At 49.2% G+C, this 19252-nt stretch overlaps 1 protein-coding gene across 1 annotated transcript in view; it reads right to left on the reverse strand.

The window, feature by feature from the left end:
- Positions 1-9464: 9464 nt before the first annotated feature.
- LOC105495095 (transcription elongation factor A N-terminal and central domain containing 2) overlaps positions 9465-19252 on the reverse strand; it is a 61765-nt gene continuing 51977 nt past the window's right edge. Inside the window, exon 6 of the transcript XR_011620681.1 lies at positions 9465-10929. The gene's annotated coding sequence lies outside the window, so the exon portion shown is untranslated. The remainder of the gene's footprint in view (positions 10930-19252) is intronic.

The following is a 19252-nucleotide window of genomic DNA, read 5'->3' on the forward strand; positions in this document are numbered from 1 at the left end:
CCTTGGGGAATCTGGGGTCTGTGTGGGCGGGAGAGTGCGTGTGAGTACGACTATGCCTGGAGAAAGAGGCGGCCTCTGCGTGCTGCAGGCGCGTCCCTGAGCCCCCTAGTCTGGGAAAGGCTCAGAGGCGGCTCCGCTCCGGATCCCCCCGCTCCTCTAGCAGAGGCCGGGGCTAGCGTTGGACACAGCGCCATCTTGTGGGACCGCAAGGAGGGCTCCGTGGCACCACCGGGAGCTGCCAGCCACCCTGGAGAGAAAGAATGATGAGGAAGAGGCCTGGGAGACCTGGGAGGCCAAACCACCCACACACCCACAGACGCCACAGCCGAGTGGCGCCGGTTTCCATGCCGGGAAAAGATCCAAGGTGCTTCCCTGCGGTTTTCCTCCTCCATCCCAAAGCAGGGCCTAGTCCCTCCTGTGACCGTTGACTGGGGAGACAGACAGCAAACAAACCTTAAGGCTGAGATAATCCGTTGCTCCGGTTTACCCCAGTTTGCCTGGGACTCAGGGATTCCAAGGACGTGGGACTCTCGGTTTTAAATGAGAAAAGTCCTGGGCGAACGGGGGCTGATCAGTTCCCCTAGATGAGCAGGTGTGGCAAAATGGGGACAACGGGAGCCTTCCCTGGTCTGGGGTCAGAGAGGCCCGGCCCCTCATCCCAGCAGGGGTCTTAATGCTGCAGACTCCCCGCACAATCCCTGCCGCCCAGTGGGTTTTGTTACCATCTCCATGGAATTTGGTGACTCCTGATCTGGTTCTCCACCGAAGTCTCCCATGCTACAGTCCCCCCAGCCAACTGCAGCCATGCCCTGTGCTTCACACGGAATCGTGGCGCTCCCTGAGCCTCTCCATAATCCTGTTGTCTAGATGAGCGGCCTCTCCACATCCAGACTTCTGGGCTGGCCTTGGATTTCTCCCTTTCCCCCAGGTCTCACATCCAGCTCTGTCAGCCCATGTACCACCATCTCTTCAGTCCACTCCTTTCTCTCTCGCCCCACTGCCACCACCAGCCCACCCAGCTCACCGCCTCCAGCCATGCCCCAATTTCTTCCAGACCATGGCCAAGCCATGGAGTGTGGTGCACTAACGGTGAGAGGGGATGTCAGCTTGCACGTGCTTCCAGGTTCTAGGTTCAAGAATTCTTGCTACGGCACCTAAGCACACCGTCTGCACCTGAGCACACCGTCTCCACCTACCCCGCATTGCGGGGACTGTGAGGGTGCCGACTGCCTCCCGCAGGGACTTTTTCTGAACAGGTTGGCCATGGCCACTCCAGCCTCTCTACTCCACTCTCACGTCCCAGCAGAGGGACCTTTCTGCTCAGGCCGGCCACAGCCCCCCATTGCCTGCAGGGTGAAGTGCCCCAGCCTGGTTCACAAGCCCTGCGTGGCCCGGCCCCTTCACTCTTGCAGTGAGGCCTCCAGCCACCGCTCTGCCTGCACCTGCCCTGCTGCTGTGCTCTGTGGAGAATGATGATGTGTGGTGGTGTGTGGTGATTGTGTGTGTGTGTGCGTGTGGTGACTGTGATGATGTATGTGGTGACTGTGTGTGTGGTGGTTGTGATGATGCGTGTGGTGACTGTGTGTGTGTGGTGGTTGTGATGATGGTGATTGTGTGTGGTGGTCATGATGGTGTATGTATGGTGGCTGTGGTGGTGTATGTGATTGTGTGTGTGTGGTGGTTGTGATTGTGTGTGTGTGGTGGTGTGATGGTGTGTGTGGTTATGTGTGTGGTGGTTGTGATGGTGTGTGTGTGTGGTGGCTGTGATGGTGTGTGTGGTAATTGTGTGTGTGGTGGTTGTGATGATGTGTGGTGGTTGTGATGGTATGTGTGGTGGTTGTGATTGTGTGTGGTGGCTGTGATGGTGTGTGTGGTAATTGTGTGTGTGGTGGTTGTGATGGTGTGTGGTGGTTGTGATGGTGTGTGTGTGGTGGTTGTGATGGCATGTGTGGTGGTTGTGATGGTGTGTGTGTGTGGTGAGTGTGATGGTGTGTGTGGTGATTGTGTATGTGGTGGTTGTGATGGTGTGCGTGTGTGGTGAGTGTGATGGTGTATGTGGTGATTGTGTGTGTGGTGGCTGTGATGGTGTGTGTGGTGGTTGTGATTGTGTGTGTGGTGGCTGTGGCTGTGATGGTGTGTGTTTTTGAGGTTCATCAGCATCGTAGCATGTATCAGGACTTCATTCCTCTTCCTGGATGAATAATATTCCGTTGTGTGGATGAGCATTACGAATTGTCCACCCATTCCTCCAACTGATGGACATTTGGGCTGTCCGGGCTTGCTTTTGACCTCTCTAGCTACTATGTCCATGCAATGGCTTGGAGGGCACAAGACTGGATGGGGAAGATGGGCTGGAGAGTGTCTCAGCGAAGTGAGCCTAGGTCAGCGGCCGTGGCAAGGACAATGCCACTGATTGAGAAGGAAGGTGGGCTGGGTGCGATGTCTTGAGCCTGTATTCTCAGCAACTCAGGAGGTTGAGGCAGGAGGATAGCTTGAGGCCAAGAGTTCAAGGCTACAGTAAGCCATGATCATGCCACTGCACACCAGCCTGGGTGACAGAGCAAGACAGCGTCTCTAAAAAGAAAATAAAATTTACAAGAGAAAGCAGATGGTTGGAAGGTGGGGCTGGAGGGAGCAGTGAAAAATGTCTCCCAAGTTTTTGGCTTGTCAATTGTATGAATGGTGGCTCTGCCCTTGGTATAGGGGAGGGGTTAAATTTAAGGAGCAGAACTCCAGTTTGGTTTGGACCTTGCAAGTCTGAGTTGCCTGTGACCATCCAGGTAGAACTGTCCCCCAGGTAGTTAGAGGTGTGGATGTGGAGCTTGGGGCAAAGTCGGGGCAGAAGCTAGGCTCTGACAGTCATCCGCGTGTAGCTGAGATGATCAGGAGCGGGTGTGTGTTGTGGGGAGGAGAGGGGCATTAGAGCAGGACCTCCGAGGATCCCCTTGTCCTTGCACTCTGGAAGGCAGATCCTGATCCTCTTGCTCGTCGCTGAGTCACTAGACTCAAGCCCAGTGACCGACACAGAAAAATAGCTCCTTAAATAATAGCTGGATGAATGGAGAGGAGTCCACAAAAGCCTGAGACCTAGGAGGGTAGTGGCGATGTGGCAGCTGCCAGTCTGGGAAGGGACCCACAGCCTTAATTCATAATTGGGAATGAGGACAGCACTGGTGACCCGGGCAAGTGAAGATGGGGCCGAGGAGGAGTTGAGGAGAGGAATTAAGACAGTGAGAGTCGTGGCTCCCTGGAAAAGTGTGGCCTTTCTCAAGCAGGAGAGAGGCTAGGAGGAGCTGGAGCACCTGTGGGGGTGGAGCGGGCTGATTTAGTGGATGGTCACCCTGGTTTCTGTCTGTTTGGTTTTGTTTGTTGAGGATGGAAAGGCTTTAAGTGCATTTAAACACTGACGGGAAAAGCTAAGGAAGGGGGCAAGAGGTGGATGTTGAAGTAGAGAGAAGCCTGTCACAGAGTGGGAGGCAGGGGCTGGAGCACAAGGGGAGGGGCGGGCAGTGACAGGACAGCACTGCATCTGTGAACATGACAGTGCAGCTCGTGTTTCTGCAGGGGGAGGGGGAGGGAGCTGCTCTGCGATGCTTTTATTGTTTGTGGCATGGGAGGCAAGGCCATCTGTGAGTATAGGAGGTGAGCGTGCAGTTGGAGGGCTTAGGCAAGGGGAGAGCCCCTTAACTGCTCCTGAGGGGCCCAGGAATGGGTGAGCCAACCAGAGTCAGTGGAAGAAATAAGTGCGGTTGGAGGCTAGGAGTATGTGATGGTACCAACCCACTGCCCAAGGAGTATTTCTGCGGGTGTCTCGGTGATTCCTTGAGTCACCATGGCTGACTCATACTTCTGCATCCCCAGTGCCCAGCCTAGACCTGGCACAGACCAGGAAGTATGATGCCCAGTGGGCATGGAGTCAGATTTGCAGAATGGTGCAAAGACATGGTAATCCCAAGAGCCCTTGCAGGAGAGCTTGGAGAGGAGAGAGTGAGCCAAAAGGCCTCCTCTGGGCAGCTGGGCCGTGATCAGGAGGCCCAGATCTGGCTGAGTGACCTTTGCTAAGTCCTCTCCCCTCTCAGGCATTTCAGCTGCCACTCTTGAAGGATTTGTAGGGACTCTACTGCACCCGTCACTAGCTGCATTCCACTCTCCACCCCCAGACCTCACTCCAGCCCCACCCAACCCTGCTCTTACTTGATGCTGTGGCCAAGGCTCTCTGCAGAAGAAAGAGTTTTGTTTGACCTTGGGAAACACTGCTAGACACCCCTATTTTTCAGTGGCCCTGGGAAGTAGGTGTATGCAGAAGGGACAACTAGAAGCTTCCAGCTGCTCTGCCAGAGTTTCTAGGACTTCAAAATTAGTTTTCTTTTCCTCTCCCCAAGCTGAGATTTGTAATAAGCCCCAGGCACATCAGATGGGAGGGGAAGGAAGGCATCTGGGAAGAGCTGAGAGACACTAGGAGCACCAAAGCCCGGGCTGGGCCCTGTGTGCAGATGGTTCAAAGGACGCCTGGGAGAAAGAAGACTTAGGTTCCAGCTCCAGCTTTGCCTTTAGCTCACTGTCTGACCTGGGCCTCAAACCTGAGCATGCCCAGGGTCAGAACTCCCTGGGGACTTTGTTAAAAGTGGGTTCTCGATTGTCATTCCCAGCCCCAGAGTTTCTCACTTAACAGATCTAAAGTGGGGCCCAAGAATTTTCATTTTCTAACAAGTACCCAGGTGATGGAAGGCTGCAGGTGGACGGACCCCACGTTGAGAATCACTGGCCTAGTCACTTTCCTTCTGAGTCTGAAAGGAAGTTCCCTTCTCAACAGGGAGAATCACACTGGATCCTCCTACCTCTCCCCAAGGGGTGCTGTGAGGCTCAAAAGCCAGATGAATTCACGAACTTCTGAGAGTTGGTTGGGACCTCAAGATCCATCTGCTTTGACAAGAGAGGAAACTGAGGACCAGAGATGGCACAGAATAAGGTCACAGTCCAATTAGAAGATGGCAGCTGGAACTAGGCCCCAAGTAGCCCTCCTCCTGTGCTCCCCCAGCCTAAAAGAGATTTAAGTGTCTTGTCTTTCAGAGGAAGTGACCCTACGTGGCATTTGTAGCAGATGCTGAAAGTGTCTTCCTGTGCTCCTTGATGTTCACCATTTCTGTGCATGCTGACCTGACAGCCTCTAAGTGCCAGCCCTTGTGACTCTGTTTGAGGACTTTTCTCTGGCCTCGGAGCCCACCAGGCCTGGCCTGCATGCATGCAGGAAAGTTGTCAGCAAGCTAGTATCCGTTCTCCTGCAGCAAATCCCAGACAATTCCTGATGGATAGATACCCCAGCTCCCTCGCCCCTTGATAGGGACAACTGTAAGGCTTGTTGTACCCTATCATCCAGGAATCCTCAGTGGAATTGAGCCCTGGCTGGGTACAGCAAAAATCGGCTTGATAACACACTCTTTGTTGGCTTCTTTTCCTCCCTGTTTCGCCTTCCAACACCTCCTCTCACTCACCTCTCAAATAAACCACTTGTCTCAAATCGATGTCTTAGAGTCTATTTCTGGAGAAACTCAGCCTCAGACAGAATAATAATAATGGTAACAGTCATTCATTCATTGAACACCTACTATATGCCAGGCGTTTTGTACCTATGACCTCATTCGATCTTCATGACGACTGTTCCAAGTGGGTATTATCACCTGCGTGTCACTGTTGAGATTGTTCAGGCTCAGAGAGGAGAGGTGGCCTGACCAAGAACTCTCAAATGATAAGTTGTAATCCACAAGGGGGCGGTGTGCAGGTAAGTCAGACTCCACTCTACTTTGTAGGACTGGGAGTTAAGGTACCTGGGTTCCCTCTTTGGGGGCTCAGGCCTAGCCCCTGCTGCCCCTGGGCAGTCATGACCAGAGAGAAGGCAGTGTGGGGCACCAGTATAAGGAATCTTTGCCCCTGACACTGTCCTCATTGCAGGCACCATTAACAGCAGCAGCAATGGGACTCCTTCCAAAGGCCTCACTAACTGAGGATATTGATGAAGAAGGAGCCAGAGTTGGAGAGGAAGAACCAGCAAATATGGTGACCGCAACTGACAGGCTAGCTTGTGGCTACTCTTGGGGACTCCCAGGAATAACTGGGGGAGCTTCTGAGAAGGATAAGTTTCTGCTTATGTAGAAGTGGAGTTCAGGGTCATTGTCTCTTTTGGCAAAAATGGAACTTCATTTTGTAACCACAAGCCAGTGAAGCCAGGCAATGTTTAGGTTTCATCTAATACATTTCTAATGTGCTTGTGGGGACAGAATAGGGTCTTTGTTTATGGAAGTGCAATATTTTGCTTTTGATTTAAGTTTCAAAGCACGTTTCCATAGTAAATGTTTTTGTTACATAAAAGGAAAACTATTCGAGTAATAATGAAGTCATAAACTCGCGTATGGTAAAATAAGCTCCCTTAATGGCACCCGGGGCCCACGTTAGACTTCACGCTAGGGCCCATTTTCACTGGTGGGAGCTTTGAATGTGTCTTCCTGTGTCTAGCCTCAGTTTCCTCGTGTGTGATAAGCGAGGCAGCTAAATGGTCCCCATGCCCTCGGAGGTCGCAGGTTTGACAGGGCCTGTGGCTCTCCCTCGGGGCCACTTGGCAAATCTAGGCAGGTTCCTGCCCCAGTCTAGCCTAGCAGCAGATCTGTAACTGAGCCTGCAGGTCACTGTGACAGGCACAACCTGTACGTCTCAGCTGAGGGAGCAGCCCAGGGAGATAACTGGGCTGCAGCTGAGTCTTCCCTTGCACTCTGGGAACAGCCTGTCTCTGGGGTTAACATGGAGAGAAGGGCAGCTCACAAAACCATTCCCCATGGATGAGACACACAGTGGGGTGGGGGCACAAGGACCCAGTCCATGTCTGGTGAGGAAGAAGTGGTTGCAGAATGGTATTTGCTCTTTAGAGCTCATGAACACAGGCGCGGGATGATTTAAACAAAACAGTGGTTTGGTCAGAATGAATGCATTATTGTGGGATGTTGACCTGCCTCTCTTCTCCCCTGGGGAACTGAAGCCAGAGACTGCATCTGGGTCAGCTAGGCATGCCCAGCACAGGGACAGGTAGATGGTAGGCATCACCAAATACAAATAACAGAAAATAATAAGATATAGCATATGTTGAGTGCTTATGCTGTGCCAGGCCCTGTGCTCACTGTTCTATATGTATTATTTATTCTTTGCAACAATCCCAGGAGGGACCTTCATGAAACAACTGAGAAAACAAGTCCACAGCACAGAGATGTTGATGAACTTATCCAGGATCACTCAGCTAATAAGTGGCTGAACCAGGCCTTAAACCCAAGCAGTTTAACTCCAAAGCCTAGGGTCTGGTCCACTCTGAGACATGATCAGTACAGTAATGATGACAACAACAAGGAAAGCTCATTGTGTCAGGTACCTGTCAAAGGGAGCATAGGAGGGATTAATCAAGGATGGGCAAGAGACCACAGGCAGCCTGGCAGAGGGAACATCAGGTGCAAAGACAAGGGGTTGGGAAGTCATTGCGTGTTTGGGGAATGATGACACAGTTGGAAAGGCAGAGGTATAGAAAGGGCACTGAGAGATGAATCTGGGGAGGGAGGTGAGGGCCAGATCACTGCAAGCCTCAAGAGCCAAGCTTGGGGGCACAACTTCTAGCCAGGGGGCCAGGACAGCCACTGCAGGTGTTAAGCAGGGCAGTGATACAGCCAGGTGTGAGGACCATACCAGCTCTCACCAGCTCTGTGACCTTGGGCAAGTCACTTCTTCTTTTGGAGCCTCCGTTTCCTGATCTGTCAACTGGGAGTGATTATCAACTGCATGTCACTGTTGAGATTGCTCAGGTTCAGAGAAGAGAGGACCAGGAGTCAAGGAACCTGGGTTCCCTCTTTGGGGGCCCAGCACCAGCCCCTGTTGCCCTTGGGCAGTCATGACCAGAGAGAAGGCAATGTGGAGCACCAAGATAAGGAATCTTTGAAACCTCCTGCCTCATAGGGCTTGGACAAGGACTAATGAAACAGGATGAAAAGGATTTTGTAAACTGTAAATGATTTTGCAAATACAGGTTGGTGGGTGGAAGGAAGTGAGCAGATAGCAGGTGTGAGGTAAGCCAGCCTATTTCACACAGAGGTTACTAGGTTTATTCCAACTTTCCTTTATTGTTATTAAAAATTTACATTTGCAGCTGGGCGCAGTGGCTCACACCTGTAATCCCAGCACTTTGGGAGGCTGAGGCGGGTGGATCAGGAGGTCAGGAGTTCAAGACCAGCCTGGCCAAGATGGTGGAACCCCATCTCTACTAAAAATACAAAAATTAGCTGGGTATGGTGGCAGATGCCTGTAATCCCAGCTACTCGGGAGGCTGAGGCAGAGAATTGCTTGAGCTCGGGAGGTGGAAGTTGCAGTGAGCCAAGATCGTGCCACTGTACTCCAGCCTGGGTGACACAATGAGACTCCGTCTCAAAAAAAAAAAAAAAAAATTACATTACATTTGCATGGAGTTTTGCTAATTACCATCATTTGGGTTTCATTACCTCACTTGAGGATCTCCAAACCTTTTGATTAGATAGAATGATTCCCATTTCCCAAGTGAAGACATTGAGGCTTAGAGAGGGACAGGACTGCCCCAGCCATGCAGAGGGCAGAGCTGAGGCCTAGCCCGGGTATTAGAGCTGCAGAGCTGTGCACTGCCTCCTCTGCTTCCCATGACCTTCTTTATACTGAGCAGCTTGTCTGAGCTGACGCCTGCAAATGACCAACCAAAGGTATAAAGGTGCAAGGAGGCAGAGGTGCGAGGAGGCAGAGGTGCAAGAGCTGCAGAGCTGTGCACTGCCTCCTCTGCTTCCCATAACCTTCTTTATGCTGAGCAGCTTGTCTGAGCTGACGCCTGCAAATGACCAACCAAGGGTATAGAGGTGCAAGGAGGCAGGAAACAGCAAGAACGATGACTGGTAGGATTCAGGATTGTAATATTTGCGGCTTTGACTCTTTGTCAATAACCTAGATGGTCTGCGACAGCTTATAATTTGCCAGTTTGCTGAGGCCCAAATTTGAATTCTTCAAGACCAGTGTATGCAGCCAAAGCCTATTTGTGAGTGAGTCCAGCTGGCTGCCCAGCACACACTTCTTAGCTCAACTTTCTGGTTCTCTCTTCTTTGTGGGAGGCAAGGTGACCCTCAACACATGGGCTTCAGTCAGCCCATCTGGGGCAAACTCCCAGCTTTGCCCTGAAGTTGTGTGACCTTGGGAAAGTGGCTTCATGTCTCAGAATCTCAGTTTCCTAATATGTAACTCCAGAATAATCATACCTACCTGAAAGTGCTGTCGAGGGTCATTCATGGACTCTCTGCAGGATAAAAGGAACTGGTCACAGTGTGGTCTGTGGGAAGGGGAAGAGGGGCATGGGAGTGCAGACGAGGTAGGGAGACTTACTTTTCTCTCTTCGCCTTTTTGTAATCTCTTATTAAAAAAAATCACATATGCAGAATTCCTTTATTCACATAAATTATTGAAATTTCAAACAATGAGATAATGCGTGAAAAGCACTGAGCATAGTCTTGGCACTTAATAAATACTCCATAAATGTTAGCTTTTATTGTTATTATACACATTATTACACAGTGATTTTGCTGTTGTTTGAGACAAAGTCTCTGTCGCCCAGGCTGGAGTGTAGTGGCGCCACCCTAGCTCACTGCAGCCTCAACTTCCCAGCTCAAGCGATCCTCCCACCTCAGCCTCCCTAGTAGCTGGGACTACAGGTGTATGCCACCATGCCTGGCTACTTTTTTTTTTTGTATTTTTTTGTAGAATTGAGGTTTTGCCATGTTGCCCAGGCTGGTCTTGAACTCTTAAGCTCAAGTGATCTGCCCATCTCGGCCTCCTAAAGTGCTGGGAATACAGGTGTGAGCCACTGAGCCCGACCCTCAGTGATTTTGAAGAACTGTTTCTTTGTGGAAAATGACTCCTTCCAAAAGTTAAATGCCCCTTAATGGTGCTGAAGAGGCAGTGAAGAGATTAAGGGAAGTGATACTTCTTAGCCAGACAACATGGGTTTCCCTGACTTGATCTTTGACTTGGCTCCTCACTGATCCAGCCAAAACTGAAGCCAGAGCACTGGGGGAGCATGACAGCCTTGCCAGAGAGGGAGGCTGGCCCACCCGGGAATGCCCGTCCAATTGGTCCAGACTGGGATTTGGAGCCTGTCTGTGGCCTACTGGCTGAGTCACCTTGGGCAAGTCATTTAACCTCTCTGAACCATCAGCTTTTCATTTGCCAAATGAGGATGGTGATGCTGTCTGCCTTGCAGGGTTGTCGTGAGGGTTACATGGGAGAGCTGTGTGATAGCTACCACCATCACATCTTCATCTTCATCATCATAAAGTGTTCAGGCCTCACCCGGGGGCAACAGGGCCAGTAAAAAGCTTTCTGCCTGGTGTGGGAAGGTTGGACTTAGGAGGTGGACAGGCCACTGTAGAGGTCAATGTGGAGAGGGGACTGGCCACTCCAGTCGACCTTCCTGAGTAGTACCCTTACGCATGAATTGGACTGACCCAGCAGAAGTTTGGCCCAGGATTGTGGCCGAGAAACAAAATCTGAATGTAACTAACAGAGCCTTACCTTATCCACTTGCCTGGGATGGTACTTATGCTAATCCTATTCCAAGCAAAAGCAACTCAGACTAATAAAAGCTGCACCTCAGCTCTGGGCTCCACACCATCTGTCGGTCCACACGCTTGGGATTAGCTTTTCCCATGGAGCCCAGACTATCTGCTCGGCTGCATGGACTATCAGAGGCCAGCCTGGAGGCATGGGGGGGAGGGTGCCATCCGTTCATGAGCACATATGCATGGAGCCCTGCTCGGGGCCGAGCCCTGTGCCAGGCACTGGGGAGGTCCAGCGAAGGAGAGACAGACAAGGTCACTGCTCCCAGGAAGAGTTCTGGTGGGAGAAGCAAAAAAATTAGCAAGGGAATAAAGAAGTGCACATGGTAACTTCTGATGGTTTTAAGTCCTATGAAGAAAAAAAGCACTGATGTGTCAAAGAGTGGCTTGGGGGTTTGGGCCTAATTAGAGAGGGTGTCCAGGGTAGGCCTCTCTCAGGAGGTAAAAACTGAAGGACAAGAAGTCACCTAGGTGTAATCCCAGAACTTTGGGAGGCCGAGACGGGCGGGTCACGAGGTCAGGAGATCGAGACCATCCTGGCTAACGCGGTGAAACCCCGTCACTACTAAAAAATACAAAAAAACTAGCCAGGCTAGGTGGCGGCGCCTGTAGTCCCAGCTACTCGGGAGGCTGAGGCAGGAGAATGGTGTAAACCCGGGAGGCGGAGCTTGCAGTGAGCTGAGATCCGGCTACTGCACTCCAGTCTGGGTGACAGAGCGAGACTCCGTCTCAAAATAGAAAAAAGAAGGAAGTCACCTCGGGGTAATCAGAGTATGCTGGGCAGAGGGAAGAGTGTATGCAGATGCCCCAAGGAAGGGGTATACTCGGGGAGTTTGAGGGACAGAAGACCAGAGAGGCTAGAGCCAGAGGTAGGACAAAGATGGAGATGGTGCCAGAGGCCAGGACTTGGAGGATCTTGTAGGCCACTGTAAGGACTTTTGTTTTATTCTTAGGGTGATCGGAGCCATTGGAAGGTTTCGTTTGTTTGTTTGTTTGTTTTGCTTTTGTTTGTTTTTTGAGACAAGGTTATGCTCTGTTGCCCAGGCTGGAGTGCAGTGGTGCAATTATGGCTCACTGTAGCCTCAACTTCCCAGGCTCAGGCAATCCTCCCACTTCAGCCTCCCAAGTAGCTGGGACCACAAGTGCATGCCACCACATCTGGCTATTTTTCTTCTTTTGTAAAGAGATAAAGAGAGCTCACTATGTTGCCCAGGCTGGTCTCAAACTCCTGGGCTCAAGCGATCCTCCCACCTCGGTTTCCTAAACTGCTGCGATAATAGGCATGAGCCACCACACCCAGACCCATTGAAGAGTTTTGAGCAGGGGAGTGACATGACCTGCAGTATATTCTAGACATTCACTCTGGCTGCTGAGTGTAGAATTGATTAGAGAAGGGACAAGGGGCTCCTAAGAAGACTGGGTAAGAGCGCCAGGCATAAGGGGATGGAGAGAAGATTAAGGGTGGGGTCACATTTGGGAGACTAAGGCAAACTGCAGAGTACCCAGCACAGTCTCTAGCCTGTACAGGAGTTCACTACCTGGTGGTTGAGGCTTTGATGATTTTGATTTCCCTCTGACACAGCCTCCCCTGTGTGGTCTGGTGAAGTCCTGGCCTGGAGGCCCCTGTGGCAATGCTGGATGCTTCTCTCTTGTGAGCTGGCCTCAAGTCATCTCCATGCCATGTGGGCTGCTTATCTCAGAGGTAAACCTGCCACAGTCTATGTGTTTTTCTGGATCTGAAGTAATTCAACCCTTAGTGCTTCTTTGGGAGCCTTGCTCTTTACATCAGGCGGGAGGGAACAGGGCTCTTGCACATATAGAGATGTACTGACCCAGCACCAACTTCACAACCATGAAGACATGCTGAGGGAGGGTTTGGCCTCCTGCCTGGGCTGTTATGTACTCATTCAGTGCATGTGTATAGAGCCCCTGATCTGTACCAGACTCTGCTGGGGACACAGAAATAAATCAGACACAGTCCCTTCCCTGGAAAAGTTCACATTCAGGTGGAGAGGGAAACAGATAACAAACCCCTGATGTGCTATAGGTGCTCCATATTTGCTGGTTAACAAATAGTTACCTACACAGTAAGCCCCTGATACATGTAACCATAATTTTACTTAGGAGTTTCCTCACCTCAAAATCTTTAAAGTTCTCCAAGTAAAAATTCCCAGCCCAGCACTCAGGCCACCCATATACTGGCCCCTACCTCCTTCTCCAGGCTCACTTCAGGCTATTCTTCCTCCTGCTGCACTTTGGCTCCATCCACATCACACTTACTCTTGTTCTTTGACATCCTTCTAGCTCCCACGTTTGCACATACCTTTCCTTGTACCTGGAATGCCGTTTACTACCTGGGAAACTCCTTTAAACCTCTCAAACTCAGCTCACAAGTCAGCATTTATGCTAAACCTTTCCTGATACCCTCCGGGCAAGGCCCCTCTACAGGCATGGTTCAGTGGTCCCTCCACTGTGCTCCCACTGTCTCCCACTCAGCCCCTGGTATGTCAGATTGCAATAGATGGATGACTTGGTTCCTTATTGGACTGTGAGCCCCTGTCTGGTTCATCTCTGTGGCCTGGGACCTGTCACCAGGCCTGGCATAGAGGAAGGAGGTATTCAGGAAGCATTTTCATTCATGGTCATGTGTATTAGCGTCTACTAGGGCTGTCATAACAAAGTACCACAGACTGGATGGCTTAAACAACAGATTTTAGGCCGGGCGCGGTGGCTCAAGCCTGTAATCCCAGCACTTTGGGAGGCCGAGACGGGCGGATCACGAGGTCAGGAGATCGAGACCATCCTGGCTAACACGGTGAAACCTCGTCTGTATTAAGAAATACAAAAAACTAGCCGGGTGAGGTGGCGGGCGCCTGTAGTCCCAGCTACTCGGGAGGTTGAGGCAGGAGAATGGCGTGAACCTGGGAGGCGGAGCTTGCAGTGAGCTGAGATCCGGCCACTGCACTCCAGCCTGGGTGACAGAGCGAGACTCCGTCTCAAAAAAAAAAAAAAAAAAAACAAAAAAACAACAACAGATTTTGTCACAGTTCTAGAGACTAGATGTCCAAGATCAAGGTGTCAGTGGGTTTGGTTTCTTCTGAGGCCTGTCTCCTTGGCTTGTAGATGACCATTCTTGCTGTGTCCTCACATAGTCTGTGTGCTGTCTGCATCCTAATCTCTTCTTATAAGGACACCAGTCATACTGGATTAGGGCTCACCCATATGATCTCATGTTACCTTAATTACCTCTGTAAAGGCCCTATCTCCAAACACAGTCACATTCTAGGGTGCTGGGGGTTAGGACTTCAACATATGAATTTGGGGATGATGCAGGGTGATAAGGACATCCATGTGGCTGTGCATAGCTAGACGAGAGGCACCAGAACGAGGCCAAATAAGTCAGCAGGACTGGGAATGCTAGGCCTCACGTTAGCCTTCAGCCGCTGGAGAAAAAGCTGAGGAATAAAAGGAAAACTTAATCCCACTTAAAGGGGTGAAAGAGCAAGGAAGGCGAACCCTTTGGGGTTGTAATGGGGGATATAAATATTGATTATGTTTACAGGATGTTCTCAAGGGCTATTAGCTCTGAGTTCATTTTCTAACATAAATAAAAGAAGATAACCATTAAGGACTAAGGGTCTATTAATAGGCAACAAAATATGTGGACACTTACAAACATACAAACATCATCCCCTTCTTCACCTCCGAGACCATTTCATGAAACATTCTCTTACTTAGATGGGGAAATTGAGGTCTGGAGAGTTGAAATAGCATGTCTACGGTTGAACAGCAATAAGCTAATGATTATCCTACTCAAAGGCAGACATGAAAAGCTGTGGGGGAAAAATACTTGCCAATCATAAGAGCTTGTTTCTCACACAGCGTGGTTTTTGTATGTTTTCTGCCTTAAAAATATATTATATGAATTTATGTTCACTATGAAAAAAAATCTGATTACAAACCGATGCATAAAATAAATATATGAGTCCATGTTGATATATTAATAAATAATCAAAAAAAATTAAATGGCAGAGAAGGGACAAATCTTCCTTAAAGAAAACTTCCAAATTATATAGTTAGATACTCCACTCTCCAGGAGGTGGAGTTTAATTCGCCCCCAGCCCCCTAACCTTTGAGTGAGGTCTAGATTTGGTGACTTGCCTCCAAAAAATAAAATATGGAAAGGGAAAAATGACAACTTTGTAGTGGGAAGATCTGGCAAACGCTAATGTAATCAAGCACTCAAAGCTAGTATCACCAGTCAACAGTCCTGTGGAAGCCATGTGCCCCCTGGTGTGATGTGATGAGATGGGCGCTTCCTCTCAGTGGTATTCTTCCCCAAAACCCTGAATTCCAACTTAGTCATAGAGAAATCCTCAGACAAACCCAAACTGAGGGACAGTCTACGAAATACCTGACCAGTACTGCTCAAGACTGTCAAGGTCATGGGAAACAAGGGAAGCCTGAGAAACTGTCACAGAGCAGAGGAGACAGGATAGACAGGATGACTGAGTGCAGCCTGGGATCCTGGACTGAATCCTGAAACAGAAAGAGGACATGGGTGGGAAGACTGGCAAAGTCTGAGTGAAGTCTGGAGTTTGGTAATAGTAGTATACCAACAGTGGACTTTTAATTTTGACAGATGTATCATACTAGTATAAGAAGTTAACAATGGTGGAAACTGGGTGAGGGACATACAGGAACTCTCTGTATTTTTGCCACTTTTTGTGTATCTAAAATCACTCCAAAATAAAAAGTTTATTTAAAAAAAAATCAGGCAAGGAGAGTGAGTCCCTCCTGACCAAAAACCCCTCACCCCATCCAAAACGTCTCTCTAAATTGGGTATATATCTGTACACATCTTTTTTTTTTTCTTTTTCTCAATATGTTTCTACGGAAATAGTTTTTTTCCCTTACATAAATAGTTCATAGTGTACATATGGTACTGCAACTTCCTTTCTTCACTTAACAGTATGTCTCAGCGATGTTCCCATGTCAGTACTTACAGATCTGCATGGTCCAACACAGTAGCCACTAGCCACATGAGGCTATAAGCACTTGAAAATGTAATTAGCCCAAACTGAGATGCACTGTAAGAGTAAAATACACACCACATTTCAGAGGCTTAGTACAAAACATAAAATGTCTCAGTAATTTTTATATTGATTACATGTCAAAGTAATAATATTTGCGGCATATTGGACTCAAAATATATTATTAAAATTAATTTCATTTGTTTCCTTTTACATTTTTTATGTGGCTACTGGAAAATTAAAAAATATATATGTGGTTTGCATTATATTTCTATTAGACAGTGCTGTTATACAGACCTAAACTCATTCTTTTTATCCACTGCACAGTATTCCAAAATCTGGATGTATAATTTAACCATTCGTTTTTAAATGTGCATTTAGACCGTTTCTAAAATTTTGCTGTTACAAACCATGTTGCAATTAAAATCTTTGTACATGTCTCCTTTGCACACATGTAAAAGTATTTCTCTAGAGCATGCTTTGGCATGCTAAGGCCCATGAACCAAATGCAGGCCACAACCTGTTTTTTGTAAATAAAGTTTTATTGGAATACAGCCACATTCATTTATTTACATACTGTCCACAGCTGCTTTTGTACTACAATAACAGAGTTGAATAGTTGTGACAGAGACCGTATGGCTCACAAAGCCTAAAATATTTACTATCTGTTCCTTTAAAAAAGTTTGCTTGCTGGGCACAGTGGCTCATGTCTGTAATCCCAGCACTTTGGGAAGCCGAGGAGGGCGGATTACGAGGTCAAGAGATCGAGACCATCCTGGCCGATATGGTGAAACCCCATCTCTACTAAAAATACAAAAATTAGCTGGGCGTGGTGGTGTGGTAGTCCCACCTACTTGGGAGGCTGAAGCAGGAGAATCGCTTGAACCTGAGAGGCGGAGGTTGCAGTGAGCCAAGATCGCGCCACTGCACTCCAGCCTGGTGACAGCGAGACTCCGTTTCAAAAAAAAATGAAAAAAGTTTGCTGACCCCTGTTCTAGAGTTGTCACCGAAAACTAGAAGAGCTACGTTATAGGCCCACTTCCTTGGAAAGTAGACTCTGATATGGAGATTAGCATGCAGGAAGTTTATCAGGGATTGCTCTTGGGAAGGGGGCAGGAAAGGAAGCAGGATTGGGCAGAGAGATAAATTGGGCTCCGATGCTGTATGAAGACCTCAGCCAGTCCCATGGGAGGCTCTTGAAGCTGGGATGGCTCTTTAGAGTTGTCAAGTTGAGGCAGCGGGGCCAGGTCTTCATAACCTTGAACTAACCTGCCTGGGAAAGGGGTATGTCAGTGAGGTAGCTCTTCCATTGAGGAAAATTCCCAGGGGGCTGACAGCTGAGGGCTGCTGGCTGAGAGCACTCCCAATAGCTGTGGGAAGAGGCCCAGCAAGCATGGTGGTGGGGGATCTGGGCAGCACAGGATGGCATCCACTACAGCCCACACTTGTGCTGCTCAGCTCTACTTCTTGGTTTAAGTTCTGGTGGGCCTCATTTCCTGGGGGAAACTTAGGAAAGTAAGTTGGACAAACTACAAACTCCATCACTGACTGGTCTTGAGGCCACAACTGATACTCATCATCTCCCTCTTCTACTATCCATTCTAGATCCCTCTTACCCTCAGCCAGCACGTGTTCTGGTCTCTGTCACTTCCACGGAGGCATGATTTAGACCCTCAGACCTGAGGGGGCTGAGCCTGAAGTCAGCATATCCTGCTCAGGTCACGGCCTGGGCGCTTGTATAATTATTTTATAAATACTGGGCAAGGGGCCAGGCACAGTGGCTCACGCCTGTAATCCCAGCACTTTGGGGAGCTGAGGCAGGTGGATCGCTTGAGGCCAGAAGTTCGAAACTAGTCTGGCCAACATGGCGAAATTCCTTCTCTACTAAAAATACAAAAATCAGCTTGGCATGGTGGCGCACGCCTGTAATCCCAGTTACTCGGGAGGCTGAGGCAGGAGAATAGCTTGAACCTAGGAGGCAGACGTTGGGGTGAGCCGAGATGGTGCCACTGCACTCCAGCCTGGGTGACAGAGACTCCATCTCAAAAAAAAAAAAAATATTGGGCAAAGGAATACCAAGAAGTCTCCACGTGAATCAGCTGAGTACCAAAGATACACCTCCCTACCCTCCATTGCTTAACAGCAGCTGTACCTCCTCCTGATGATCAGGGTTAATTATCCCTCAAATGGTGACTGTTCTTGCCTAGTAGTGTCTTGACACGAGGAGCTCAAGTGCCTGGGTGCAGTCACAGCTAATGGTTCATAGTAATCTTGATGTTTCTTTTAGTGGAAGTGTTCCTCCTTTGTGACTCAAAACCTCTAAACCTGCAGAGCCCAGAACCGTGAGAACAGGAGGCACAAATGTCCAAGTGGGTCACTAGAAGTGATGGTAAAAGAGAGTACTCCTGCTTTCATTGCTTCATTCCCGGACCCATGTATTCTACCCATTGGAGACAAAGCATCATGTAACGGTCTTTGATTTCAAACATGTGCTGCATCCTGGAGGATGGTAGCTATTGTCTCAGGGTTTCTGAGCTGGTGCCCCAGCTGTGCCTTCGACAGACAGTTCCAAGCTGGCAGCTTCAGGATAGTGCAGTAGATGAAATGACAAGTGGACCCTGTCACCATGTGCCCACTGCTGCACCTCCTTATCATATGGGATCCTGTATGACTATCCCATAATCTGTAGATCCCATAATCTATCCCAGTAGATTAAACATTCTATGAGCCCTTTGAGAGTTGTGCTGGATGAAGCTCTACAAGCAGTGAAGACGAACTCGTATCTGGAATATACGTCTGTCTATTCCAGGGAAAATGCATCACAGCTCTTTCCAGGGTGACAGGGTTTAATATAGTCAACTTCCCAAGTGGCTGCTGGTTGTTCTCAAGGGATGGAGCTATATCTAGGTTCAGAGTCGGTCTCTGTTACTGGCAGGCCGAACACTCAGCAGCAGCAATAGCTAGATCAATCTTGGTGAGTGGGAGCCACGCCATACCATCTGATATGGTTTGGCTCTGTGTCTCCAACCAAATCTCAACTTGAATTATAATCCCCATGTGTTGAGGGAGGGACATGGTGGGAAGTGACTGGATCACGGGGGCAGTTTCCCCCATGCTGTTGTCATGATAGTGAGTGACTTCTCAAGAGATCCGATGGTTTAAAAGTGTTTGGCAGTTCCCCCTTTGCGCTCTCTCTCTCTCCTGCTATCTTGTGAAGAAGATGCCTGCTTCTCCTTTGCCTTCTGCCATCATTGTAAGCTTCCTGAGGCCTTCCAAGTCATGTAGAAATGTGAGTCAATGAAACCTCTTTCCTTTTTAAATTACCCAGTCTCAGGTAGTATCTTTATAGCAGTGTGAAAACGGACTACTACACCACCATGGATGCTGTTTATACACCCATTGTGTCAGCTCTGGGGTGGCCTCAGATAAAGACTGGTTGATGTCAACTGTGTGTACATGGTTGTTTAGTGCTTCTCCATGGTATGTCCTCTCTGGCAGGTGTTTACAGGGAATACAATGATCTTCACACTTGGTGCCCACTTCCATATGTCCAAGCCTCCACCACAG

Source organism: Macaca nemestrina, chromosome 1, assembly GCF_043159975.1.
Source record: "Macaca nemestrina isolate mMacNem1 chromosome 1, mMacNem.hap1, whole genome shotgun sequence".
NCBI lineage: Eukaryota > Metazoa > Chordata > Mammalia > Primates > Cercopithecidae > Macaca > Macaca nemestrina.